Genomic DNA, 13,206 nt, shown 5'->3' with positions numbered 1-13,206 from the left:
ATATATATATATATATATGTGTGTGTGTTAAAATAAAAATAACAAAATAAAGAAAAGAAAGAAAAAAAAAAACTCACCACCTCCTTTAATCTCTCCGTCCATCCCCTAAAATACCTCCTCCTTTTAGTATCAATAATTGAAAAAAAAAAAAAAAAACAGAAATAGAAAGAAAATATTTTTCTGGAGAAAAAAAAATGCAGATAATGGAGAGATGTTAACAATAATGGAGAGATCGGGAAGGAAGGAAGATAATGGAGCGATGGCAGGCAGGAAGAGAGATGTCGTTTGAAAAGGTTAGTAGTCAGATTTACTTTTTCTTTCTACTAAGGATATTAGCAATTATTTAGATCTGAGTTAGAAATTTAGAAAATTATATGAATGATCTGAATTAGAAATTATCTATCTAGCTAGAGTTCATTAAAATTGGTCAAGGAATAGATAGATAAGAAAGATCTGGAAGACATTCAAATAAATATAAAAAAAATCTGGAAGACATTCAAATAAAAAAAAAAAAAAAAAAACGAAGATTTGGAAAACAGGATGAAAAGGAAGATAGGGAAAAGAAAGATCTGTAAAACATATTCAAATAAAAAAAAAAGATTTGGAAAACCGGATGAGAAGGAAGATAAAGAAAACATATTCAAATAAAAAAAAATAACGAATATTTGGCAAATAGGATGAAAAGGAAGATCTTCAAATAAATAAAAAAAAAAAAGAACGAAGATTTGGAAAACAGGATGAAAAGGAAGATAGGGGAAAGAAAGATCTGTAAAACATATTCAAATAAAAAAAAAAGATTTGGAAAACCGGATGAGAAGGAAGATAAGGAAAAGGAAGATCTGGAAAACATATTCAAATAAAAAAAAAAATAACGAAGATTTGGCAAACAGGATGAAAAAGGAAGATCTGCAAAAACATATTAACAAAAAACTAAGATTTGGGAATAGTAAAGACAAATAAAATCTGGGAACAGAATTAAACGATTTAAATATTGGAGTAGATACATAGAGAGAGAGAGAAATATTAGATTGGGAAATAGTAAAGCAAAAGACAAAAAATAGAATTAAACTGTCAAACATAATTGAACTATTTAGATATATGAGTAAAATTACTTAAAATGAGTAGATATGGAGGTAGAATTGAACTACTCAAAGAATTAGAGTTTAAAGGAAAAAGAAACAAAAGAGAGAAGATTTTAGGAAAGAAAAGAAAATTAGAACGGGTTGAAAATTGCAAGTACTGTTCATATGGCAAGTACGGTAAAGAGAAGTAAAATATAACATAGAAGAGAAATAAGTGAGGGAAGGAAAATGGAAAATATGAGTAATTATTATATTTGTATCTATAGGATATAACATTAAATGTTGAATTATACAAACCACTTGAAATATTAATAATATTGACATATTATTAATTTAAGTTTTATTATCCTATATAATTTAGAAACAATGAAAACGTGGAATTTGATTTTTATTGAGACCGGTTTAGAGCTGTATTTCACATTGTTAGTTGGATTATTAATAAAAATGTGAAATACTAACGAAAGGTGACGAACAGTTCGATATGAAGCGAACTCTAGAAACCTTTGGAGCAGCTCTCGAGGAATGGGGGCTTACGTTAATTAAATTAGGGAATCTTCGGCTAAGGCCAACCAGGTAAGTGGCCTTACTATACGATAGGCTATATAAATTGTATGATGCTTGATGATATGTGCCAGTTTATACATATTTTGTTGAGTGACGCTTAATATGTTTGACGCACGTTGTGGCATTACGATGAGCATGATGATTGCATGATTTTTACCTTAATATGATGATGTTTTCCATATTGAGCATGTTATATGATGATGAGTGTCATATTGCATCATGTCGTTAGATCGACATAGGACACAACCCTAAGAGCGTGAAAATGATATTAATATAATTATCCACGAGTATGCGTTACCTAGAGTAACAAAGAGATGAGACTAGAGGGTTGTGTCAGAAGAGACATTATGATGGATTTAGAGGGACCTCATGCATATTGTATATTCATAAGCATAGGGCTACTTCCCCTAGAGATGATGAGTGCGGACGCGCACCGTATGATGAGCGCATATGCGCACAGGTGCGAAAGCACACAGATGAGGGTGTTCATGAGGTGCATGACACTATGGGGTTCCGCTGACCTCCGGACGTCGCTACAGATTAGCTTGACCAGAGGGTCCAGGGGGTGTGCGAGCGCCCTGGGGATTCACACTCGCACGTGTGAGTCGTGCGTAGGGAAGTACTACACATCCAATTTGTCCGAGACTGGAGGCCACCCCTAAGATGATTAGAGATAGGTCCCTATTCATGATTGCATGTGTTTGCATTAGCATGGCCCCTATAGTGGGGTCACTTACTGAGTATTCTTTGAAATACTCAGGCCGTGTGCCACATCATTTTTCAGGTAAAGGCAAGGCGCACTTGTACGGAGGACGACGGCATCGCGAGCAGAGACTGTGGCATGTGCATAGGGTAGATTCATATTTAAATTTCTAGTCTTAAGTTAGAATAGGTTGTTTTGCATTTCATTGTTTTAAATTATTTTGTATTTGTTTTTGTTTTCTCTAAATTTCAGTATTTCATATTTAAACACGTAAGACCATGGCTGTGTTTTCCAGAGAAGAAGTTGTTTTAAACGTTCTTTTTGAAGTTTACGTTATCAACTATGTTCATGTAAGAGTTATATTTCCGCATTATAGATGAGCATGAGACGTTAGTAGCGACTCTGAGTATGTGGAAATTTAGGGTCGTTACATTTGGTATCAGAGCTCTAGGTTTTAGATTCTGTAGACTAGCCTACAATGTAGGCTTGGCACGTTCCATGGTCCCAACGTCGATGCCCCGTCACCGTCAGGTACGCCTTGCACAAGATAAGAAAAGAGAAACGTTTTCAAACTCGCATGCATCTTTATGTTAATGTTACTGAAATTGTTTTGATATTTCACGTATTTATTTAAGAGCATGATGTGATGTGTTGCATGCTGAGTGCTTTTGTTTTCAATATGATGTGAACTTTGTAGATGTGATGCATAGTATAATTTCATAGGTAATGAGCCTCAGACTTAAGAGATGCTATCTTGGTTTCTAGAACCATGCTGCCTAGACCTTGCGAAAGAGTAAGACGAGGAAGGGGACTACCTCCTATTAGAGATAGAGGACGAGGTGAGGCTAAAGAGAGCCCACCTCGAGAGGGATCTGAGACAGGGTTTGAATTAGAACCCTTATGGTATGTATGGTCGGCAAGCAGCCCTGAGATGGTAGACGTAGTAACTAAGGATAGAGTAAATAATGACCAAGCAATAGTAGCCGACCAAACTCTAAGCGTAGTCTTAATAGTAGTAAAGATGACCGACTTCGACGTAATACTAGACATGGATTGACTAGCTGCAAACCATTCTAGTATAGACCGTCACAAAAAAAAAAAAAAAAAAAAAAAAAAAAAGAGAGAGATATTCTCACCACTTATGTGACCTAGCTTTAAATTTAAAGGCACAAGTACCGGGACTACCTCAAAGGTAGTCTCGACGATGAAAGCAAAGAGACTAGTCCAACAAGACGGTTGGACTATATTAGCATGTGCCGTAGACATAAGAGGAAAAGAAAAGACCCTAGAAAACGTGTCGAGCGTAAACGAGTTCCCAAATGTGTATCCGGATGACCTACCTGGAATACCTCCTTCTCGAGCGGTCGACTTCATCATCGAACTCGAGCCGGAAACTGGGCTTATTTCTAAAGCACCCTATCCATGGCGCTAACAGAGTTGAAGGAACTCAAGGCGCAATTACAACACTTACGGGATAAATGGTTCATTCGACCTAGCATAATCCCCTCGCCAGTGTTTGTTCAAAAGAAAGATGGATCGATGCGTTTGTGTATCGATTACCAAGAGCTAAATAAGAGAACCATAAAGAACAAATACCCTCTGCCTAGAATAGAAGACTTATTCGATCAGCTCAGAGAGACAACGATATTTTCTAAGATAGATCTGCGATTAGGTTACCATTAAATAAAAAGTAAAGGAAAAGACATACCAAAGACAGCATTTAAGACAAGGTATGATCACTACAAGTTCGTGGTGGTGTCATTTGGCCTCACCAATGCTCCAGCTATGTGAATGGAGTTAATGAACCGAGTGTTCAAGGACTGTCTAGAAACTTTTGTGATCGTGCTCATTGATGACATCCTAGTATACTAAAAAACAAACTTGGTACACCAGGAACACCTCTGAAAAGTCCTAACCACCCTAAGAGAGAACAAGTTGTATGCCAAGTTCTCAAAGTGTGAATTTTGGTTACAATAAGTCTCTTTCCTAGGTTACGTGGCGACAAAGGACGAAGTATCTGTAGGTCCTACTAAGGTCAAAGCGGTCACGAAGTAGGAACGCCCAACTTCGGTAACATCAGTACAGAGTTTCTTGGGACTAGTGAGATACTATCGAAGGTTCGTGTAGCACTTTGCTAAAATAGTCTCGCCTTTGACACAGCTAACGAGAAAAGGGGTACCATTTATATGAAATGATGCTTGTGAGGCAAGCTTCCAAAACCTAAAAGAGAGATTGGTAACCGTCCCGGTACTCATGGTACCCGAGATCTCAGAAGAGTACGTAATCTATAGTGACGCCTTTGAAGAATGGACTAGGATGTGTGTTAATGCAACACGGTAAAGTTGTTGCATACGCGTCTCGTCAACTAAAAGAATACGAAGATAATTACCCTACCCACGACCTGGAGTTGGCCGCTGTAGTGTTCACGCTGAAATTTGGTGACACTATCTGTATGGAGAGAAAATTCAAAGTTTAACCGACCACAAGATTTTAAATATTTCTTCACCCAGAAAGAGTCAAATATGAGACAGAGAAGGTGGTTAGAATTGGTGAAGGACTACGTTGTAGATATCCAGTATCACCCTAGAAAAGCAAATGTGGTCGCAGACGCTTTGAGTAGAAAGGCGGCCCACTCTTCGGCCCTCATTACAGGGGAGTAAGGGTACAAAGAAAATTCGAGGGAGCCAACATAGTGTAGCGACTGAGAGACTCATGGCACAACTAGACGACTTACAGTGCAACCTACACTTGGGCAGATAATGGTTACCTCCCAACGAGAGGATCCAAGCCTACAGAAAGTCTTGGGCAAGCTAGACAAAAGTCCTAGGCCAACTAGACAAAAGTCTAGTAGACAGGTTATCGAAGTCCTGAGATAAGAACTATTGTATCAGGGAGGCCTATGTGTCCCAGAGAAGTTAAGGAAGGAGATACTAACGGAAGCTCACAACTCGCCATTTGCCATGCACCCAGGAGGTACAAAAATGTACGAAGATTTTAAACAACATTTCTGATAGAAGAGCATGAAGAGGGACATGGTCGAGTTTGTGAGCGAGTGCTTAGTTTGTCAACAAGTGAAAGTTCATAAACAAAAGGCAGTGGGGTTGTTGTAGCCCCTAAGCATACCAGAGTGGAAGTGGGAAAACATAGCAATGGATTTCATAGTAGGATTACCCAAAACGCACAAAGCATATATAGTGATCTGGGTAGTTGTCGATATGTTGACCAAATCGGCACGCTTCCTACTTGGAAAAGCTACATATACAGTTGACAAATGGGCACAACTGTATGTGAAAGAAATAGTAAGACTACATGGAGTCCTAGTGTCTATAGTGCTGGATCGGGATTCACGCTTTACGTTAGCGTTTTGGCGCGGACTTCAAAAAGCATTGGGTACCCGCCTCGATTTTATTACCGCCTTCCACCCCCCAAACAGATGGACAAACGGAGTGTTTAAACCAAATTCTAGAGGACATGTTATGTGCTTGAGTACTAGATTTTAGGGGAAGTTGGGATTCCATACTCCACCTCATGGAATTCTCGTATAATAACAACTTCCAAGCCACTATTGGTATGACACCGTTTGAGGCCTTGTATGGGAAACGGTGTAGGTCCCCACTATGTTGGGACGAAGTAGGCGAAAGAGAGTTAGTAGGACCCGAGCTAGTTTGACTCACCAACGAGGCTGTTCAGAAAAATTCGAGCGAGGATGCGTATCGCTAAAAGTCGACAGGAAAGCTATGTCGATGTAAGGCGTAGAAGCTTAGAGTTCGAGACAAAGGGCCTAGTATTCCTCAAGGTGGCACCTATTTAAGGTGTCTGGAGGTTCGGACGTACGGGCAAGTTAAGTCCTAAATTCATTGGACCATTCGAAATCCTAGAGCGAGTTGGTCCAGTAGCGTATAAGTTATGCTGAGGAAGTACATTACGAACCCTATCCATGTAATAGACTATGAACCACTCCAACTCAATGAAGATTTGAGTTATGAGGAAAAACCAATAAGAATCTTAGCAAGAGAAGTAAAACCGTTATGCTACAGAAACATTGCGTTCATTAAGGTATTGTGGCGAAATCGCCACACTGAAGAGGCCACGTGGGAGTGTAAGGACGAAATAAAAGAAAAATTCCCTGAGTTAGTATACGAGTTGGAGACTTTCGAGGACGAAAGTTCTTTTTAGGGGTAGATAATGTAACGCCCCGTTAGGTTTAAGTATATATATATATATATATGTGTGTGTGTTAAAATAAAAATAACAAAATAAAGAAAAGAAAGAAAAAAAAAAAACTCACCACCTCCTTTAATCTCTCCGTCCATCCCCTAAAATACCTCCTCCTTTTAGTATCAATAATTGAAAAAAAAAAAAAAAAACAGAAATAGAAAGAAAATATTTTTCTGGAGAAAAAAAAATGCAGATAATGGAGAGATGTTAACAATAATGGAGAGATCGGGAAGGAAGGAAGATAATGGAGCGATGGCAGGCAGGAAGAGAGATGTCGTTTGAAAAGGTTAGTAGTCAGATTTACTTTTTCTTTCTACTAAGGATATTAGCAATTATTTAGATCTGAGTTAGAAATTTAGAAAATTATATGAATGATCTGAATTAGAAATTATCTATCTAGCTAGAGTTCATTAAAATTGGTCAAGGAATAGATAGATAAGAAAGATCTGGAAGACATTCAAATAAATATAAAAAAAATCTGGAAGACATTCAAATAAAAAAAAAAAAAAAAAAACGAAGATTTGGAAAACAGGATGAAAAGGAAGATAGGGAAAAGAAAGATCTGTAAAACATATTCAAATAAAAAAAAAAGATTTGGAAAACCGGATGAGAAGGAAGATAAAGAAAACATATTCAAATAAAAAAAAAATAACGAATATTTGGCAAATAGGATGAAAAGGAAGATCTTCAAATAAATAAAAAAAAAAAGAACGAAGATTTGGAAAACAGGATGAAAAGGAAGATAGGGGAAAGAAAGATCTGTAAAACATATTCAAATAAAAAAAAAAGATTTGGAAAACCGGATGAGAAGGAAGATAAGGAAAAGGAAGATCTGGAAAACATATTCAAATAAAAAAAAAAATAACGAAGATTTGGCAAACAGGATGAAAAAGGAAGATCTGCAAAAACATATTAACAAAAAACTAAGATTTGGGAATAGTAAAGACAAATAAAATCTGGGAACAGAATTAAACGATTTAAATATTGGAGTAGATACATAGAGAGAGAGAGAAATATTAGATTGGGAAATAGTAAAGCAAAAGACAAAAAATAGAATTAAACTGTCAAACATAATTGAACTATTTAGATATATGAGTAAAATTACTTAAAATGAGTAGATATGGAGGTAGAATTGAACTACTCAAAGAATTAGAGTTTAAAGGAAAAAGAAACAAAAGAGAGAAGATTTTAGGAAAGAAAAGAAAATTAGAACGGGTTGAAAATTGCAAGTACTGTTCATATGGCAAGTACGGTAAAGAGAAGTAAAATATAACATAGAAGAGAAATAAGTGAGGGAAGGAAAATGGAAAATATGAGTAATTATTATATTTGTATCTATAGGATATAACATTAAATGTTGAATTATACAAACCACTTGAAATATTAATAATATTGACATATTATTAATTTAAGTTTTATTATCCTATATAATTTAGAAACAATGAAAACGTGGAATTTGATTTTTATTGAGACCGGTTTAGAGCTGTATTTCACATTGTTAGTTGGATTATTAATAAAAATGTGAAATACTAACGAAAGGTGACGAACAGTTCGATATGAAGCGAACTCTAGAAACCTTTGGAGCAGCTCTCGAGGAATGGGGGCTTACGTTAATTAAATTAGGGAATCTTCGGCTAAGGCCAACCAGGTAAGTGGCCTTACTATAGGATAGGCTATATAAATTGTATGATGCTTGATGATATGTGCCAGTTTATACATATTTTGTTGAGTGACGCTTAATATGTTTGACGCACGTTGTGGCATTACGATGAGCATGATGATTGCATGATTTTTACCTTAATATGATGATGTTTTCCATATTGAGCATGTTATATGATGATGAGTGCCATATTGCATCATGTCGTTAGATCGACATAGGACACAACCCTAAGAGCGTGAAAATGATATTAATATAAATATCCACGAGTATGCGTTACCTAGAGTAACAAAGAGATGAGACTAGAGGGTTGTGTCAGAAGAGACATTATGATGGATTTAGAGGGACCTCATGCATATTGTATGTTCATAAGCATAGGGCTACTTCCCCTAGAGATGATGAGTGCGGACGCGCACCGTATGATGAGCGCATATGCGCACAGGTGCGAAAGCACACAGATGAGGGTGTTCATGAGGTGCATGACACTATGGGGTTCCGCTGACCTCCGGACGTCGCTACAGATTAGCTTGACCAGAGGGTCCAGGGGGTGTGCGAGCGCCCTGGGGATTCACACTCGCACGTGTGAGTCGTGCGTAGGGAAGTACTACACATCCAATTTGTCCGAGACTGGAGGCCACCCCTAAGATGATTAGAGATAGGTCCCTATTCATGATTGCATGTGTTTGCATTAGCATGGCCCCTATAGTGGGGTCACTTACTGAGTATTCTTTGAAATACTCAGGCCGTGTGCCACATCATTTTTCAGGTAAAGGCAAGGCGCACTTGTACGGAGGACGACGGCATCGCGAGCAGAGACTGTGGCATGTGCATAGGGTAGATTCATATTTAAATTTCTAGTCTTAAGTTAGAATAGGTTGTTTTGCATTTCATTGTTTTAAATTATTTTGTATTTGTTTTTGTTTTCTCTAAATTTCAGTATTTCATATTTAAACACGTAAGACCATGGCTGTGTTTTCCAGAGAAGAAGTTGTTTTAAACGTTCTTTTTGAAGTTTACGTTATCAACTATGTTCATGTAAGAGTTATATTTCCGCATTATAGATGAGCATGAGACGTTAGTAGCGACTCTGAGTATGTGGAAATTTAGGGTCGTTACATTTGGTATCAGAGCTCTAGGTTTTAGATTCTGTAGACTAGCCTACAATGTAGGCTTGGCACGTTCCATGGTCCCAACGTCGATGCCCCGTCACCGTCAGGTACGCCTTGCACAAGATAAGAAAAGAGAAACGTTTTCAAACTCGCATGCATCTTTATGTTAATGTTACTGAAATTGTTTTGATATTTCACGTATTTATTTAAGAGCATGATGTGATGTGTTGCATGCTGAGTGCTTTTGTTTTCAATATGATGTGAACTTTGTAGATGTGATGCATAGTATAATTTCATAGGTAATGAGCCTCAGACTTAAGAGATGCTATCTTGGTTTCTAGAACCATGCTGCCTAGACCTTGCGAAAGAGTAAGACGAGGAAGGGGACTACCTCCTATTAGAGATAGAGGACGAGGTGAGGCTAAAGAGAGCCCACCTCGAGAGGGATCTGAGACAGGGTTTGAATTAGAACCCTTATGGTATGTATGGTCGGCAAGCAGCCCTGAGATGGTAGACGTAGTAACTAAGGATAGAGTAAATAATGACCAAGCAATAGTAGCCGACCAAACTCTAAGCGTAGTCTTAATAGTAGTAAAGATGACCGACTTCGACGTAATACTAGACATGGATTGACTAGCTGCAAACCATTCTAGTATAGACCGTCACAAAAAAAAAAAAAAAAAAAAAAAAAAAAAGAGAGAGATATTCTCACCACTTATGTGACCTAGCTTTAAATTTAAAGGCACAAGTACCGGGACTACCTCAAAGGTAGTCTCGACGATGAAAGCAAAGAGACTAGTCCAACAAGACGGTTGGACTATATTAGCATGTGCCGTAGACATAAGAGGAAAAGAAAAGACCCTAGAAAACGTGTCGAGCGTAAACGAGTTCCCAAATGTGTATCCGGATGACCTACCTGGAATACCTCCTTCTCGAGCGGTCGACTTCATCATCGAACTCGAGCCGGAAACTGGGCTTATTTCTAAAGCACCCTATCCATGGCGCTAACAGAGTTGAAGGAACTCAAGGCGCAATTACAACACTTACGGGATAAATGGTTCATTCGACCTAGCATAATCCCCTCGCCAGTGTTTGTTCAAAAGAAAGATGGATCGATGCGTTTGTGTATCGATTACCAAGAGCTAAATAAGAGAACCATAAAGAACAAATACCCTCTGCCTAGAATAGAAGACTTATTCGATCAGCTCAGAGAGACAACGATATTTTCTAAGATAGATCTGCGATTAGGTTACCATTAAATAAAAAGTAAAGGAAAAGACATACCAAAGACAGCATTTAAGACAAGGTATGATCACTACAAGTTCGTGGTGGTGTCATTTGGCCTCACCAATGCTCCAGCTATGTGAATGGAGTTAATGAACCGAGTGTTCAAGGACTGTCTAGAAACTTTTGTGATCGTGCTCATTGATGACATCCTAGTATACTAAAAAACAAACTTGGTACACCAGGAACACCTCTGAAAAGTCCTAACCACCCTAAGAGAGAACAAGTTGTATGCCAAGTTCTCAAAGTGTGAATTTTGGTTACAATAAGTCTCTTTCCTAGGTTACGTGGCGACAAAGGACGAAGTATCTGTAGGTCCTACTAAGGTCAAAGCGGTCACGAAGTAGGAACGCCCAACTTCGGTAACATCAGTACAGAGTTTCTTGGGACTAGTGAGATACTATCGAAGGTTCGTGTAGCACTTTGCTAAAATAGTCTCGCCTTTGACACAGCTAACGAGAAAAGGGGTACCATTTATATGAAATGATGCTTGTGAGGCAAGCTTCCAAAACCTAAAAGAGAGATTGGTAACCGTCCCGGTACTCATGGTACCCGAGATCTCAGAAGAGTACGTAATCTATAGTGACGCCTTTGAAGAATGGACTAGGATGTGTGTTAATGCAACACGGTAAAGTTGTTGCATACGCGTCTCGTCAACTAAAAGAATACGAAGATAATTACCCTACCCACGACCTGGAGTTGGCCGCTGTAGTGTTCACGCTGAAATTTGGTGACACTATCTGTATGGAGAGAAAATTCAAAGTTTAACCGACCACAAGATTTTAAATATTTCTTCACCCAGAAAGAGTCAAATATGAGACAGAGAAGGTGGTTAGAATTGGTGAAGGACTACGTTGTAGATATCCAGTATCACCCTAGAAAAGCAAATGTGGTCGCAGACGCTTTGAGTAGAAAGGCGGCCCACTCTTCGGCCCTCATTACAGGGGAGTAAGGGTACAAAGAAAATTCGAGGGAGCCAACATAGTGTAGCGACTGAGAGACTCATGGCACAACTAGACGACTTACAGTGCAACCTACACTTGGGCAGATAATGGTTACCTCCCAACGAGAGGATCCAAGCCTACAGAAAGTCTTGGGCAAGCTAGACAAAAGTCCTAGGCCAACTAGACAAAAGTCTAGTAGACAGGTTATCGAAGTCCTGAGATAAGAACTATTGTATCAGGGAGGCCTATGTGTCCCAGAGAAGTTAAGGAAGGAGATACTAACGGAAGCTCACAACTCGCCATTTGCCATGCACCCAGGAGGTACAAAAATGTACGAAGATTTTAAACAACATTTCTGATAGAAGAGCATGAAGAGGGACATGGTCGAGTTTGTGAGCGAGTGCTTAGTTTGTCAACAAGTGAAAGTTCATAAACAAAAGGCAGTGGGGTTGTTGTAGCCCCTAAGCATACCAGAGTGGAAGTGGGAAAACATAGCAATGGATTTCATAGTAGGATTACCCAAAACGCACAAAGCATATATAGTGATCTGGGTAGTTGTCGATATGTTGACCAAATCGGCACGCTTCCTACTTGGAAAAGCTACATATACAGTTGACAAATGGGCACAACTGTATGTGAAAGAAATAGTAAGACTACATGGAGTCCTAGTGTCTATAGTGCTGGATCGGGATTCACGCTTTACGTTAGCGTTTTGGCGCGGACTTCAAAAAGCATTGGGTACCCGCCTCGATTTTATTACCGCCTTCCACCCCCCAAACAGATGGACAAACGGAGTGTTTAAACCAAATTCTAGAGGACATGTTATGTGCTTGAGTACTAGATTTTAGGGGAAGTTGGGATTCCATACTCCACCTCATGGAATTCTCGTATAATAACAACTTCCAAGCCACTATTGGTATGACACCGTTTGAGGCCTTGTATGGGAAACGGTGTAGGTCCCCACTATGTTGGGACGAAGTAGGCGAAAGAGAGTTAGTAGGACCCGAGCTAGTTTGACTCACCAACGAGGCTGTTCAGAAAAATTCGAGCGAGGATGCGTATCGCTAAAAGTCGACAGGAAAGCTATGTCGATGTAAGGCGTAGAAGCTTAGAGTTCGAGACAAAGGGCCTAGTATTCCTCAAGGTGGCACCTATTTAAGGTGTCTGGAGGTTCGGACGTACGGGCAAGTTAAGTCCTAAATTCATTGGACCATTCGAAATCCTAGAGCGAGTTGGTCCAGTAGCGTATAAGTTATGCTGAGGAAGTACATTACGAACCCTATCCATGTAATAGACTATGAACCACTCCAACTCAATGAAGATTTGAGTTATGAGGAAAAACCAATAAGAATCTTAGCAAGAGAAGTAAAACCGTTATGCTACAGAAACATTGCGTTCATTAAGGTATTGTGGCGAAATCGCCACACTGAAGAGGCCACGTGGGAGTGTAAGGACGAAATAAAAGAAAAATTCCCTGAGTTAGTATACGAGTTGGAGACTTTCGAGGACGAAAGTTCTTTTTAGGGGTAGATAATGTAACGCCCCGTTAGGTTTAAGTATATATATATATATATATGTGTGTGTGTTAAAATAAAAATAACAAAATAAAGAAAAGAAAGAAAAAAAAAAACTCACCACCTCCTTT

The 13,206-nt window shown here is 38.7% G+C and overlaps 2 long non-coding RNA genes across 2 annotated transcripts; both read left to right on the top strand.

The window, feature by feature from the left end:
* The first annotated feature begins 101 nt into the window (after nucleotides 1-101).
* On the top strand, nucleotides 102-6,578 carry LOC147790938 (uncharacterized). The gene is made up of 3 exons (XR_015422637.1): nucleotides 102-293; nucleotides 1,558-1,655; nucleotides 2,431-6,578. It is a non-coding gene; the product is annotated as an uncharacterized LOC147790938 (long non-coding RNA).
* Nucleotides 6,579-6,661: 83 nt separating this feature from the next.
* On the top strand, nucleotides 6,662-13,117 carry LOC147790937 (uncharacterized). Its single transcript, XR_015422638.1, has 3 exons — nucleotides 6,662-6,853; nucleotides 8,118-8,215; nucleotides 8,991-13,117. It is a non-coding gene; the product is annotated as an uncharacterized LOC147790937 (long non-coding RNA).
* The last annotated feature ends 89 nt before the right edge of the window (nucleotides 13,118-13,206 follow it).

This window comes from Cucurbita pepo, chromosome 10, assembly GCF_057944985.1.
Source record: "Cucurbita pepo subsp. pepo isolate OVF chromosome 10, ASM5794498v1, whole genome shotgun sequence".
NCBI lineage: Eukaryota > Viridiplantae > Streptophyta > Magnoliopsida > Cucurbitales > Cucurbitaceae > Cucurbita > Cucurbita pepo.
This window is presented reverse-complemented; position numbering and strand designations above follow the sequence as displayed.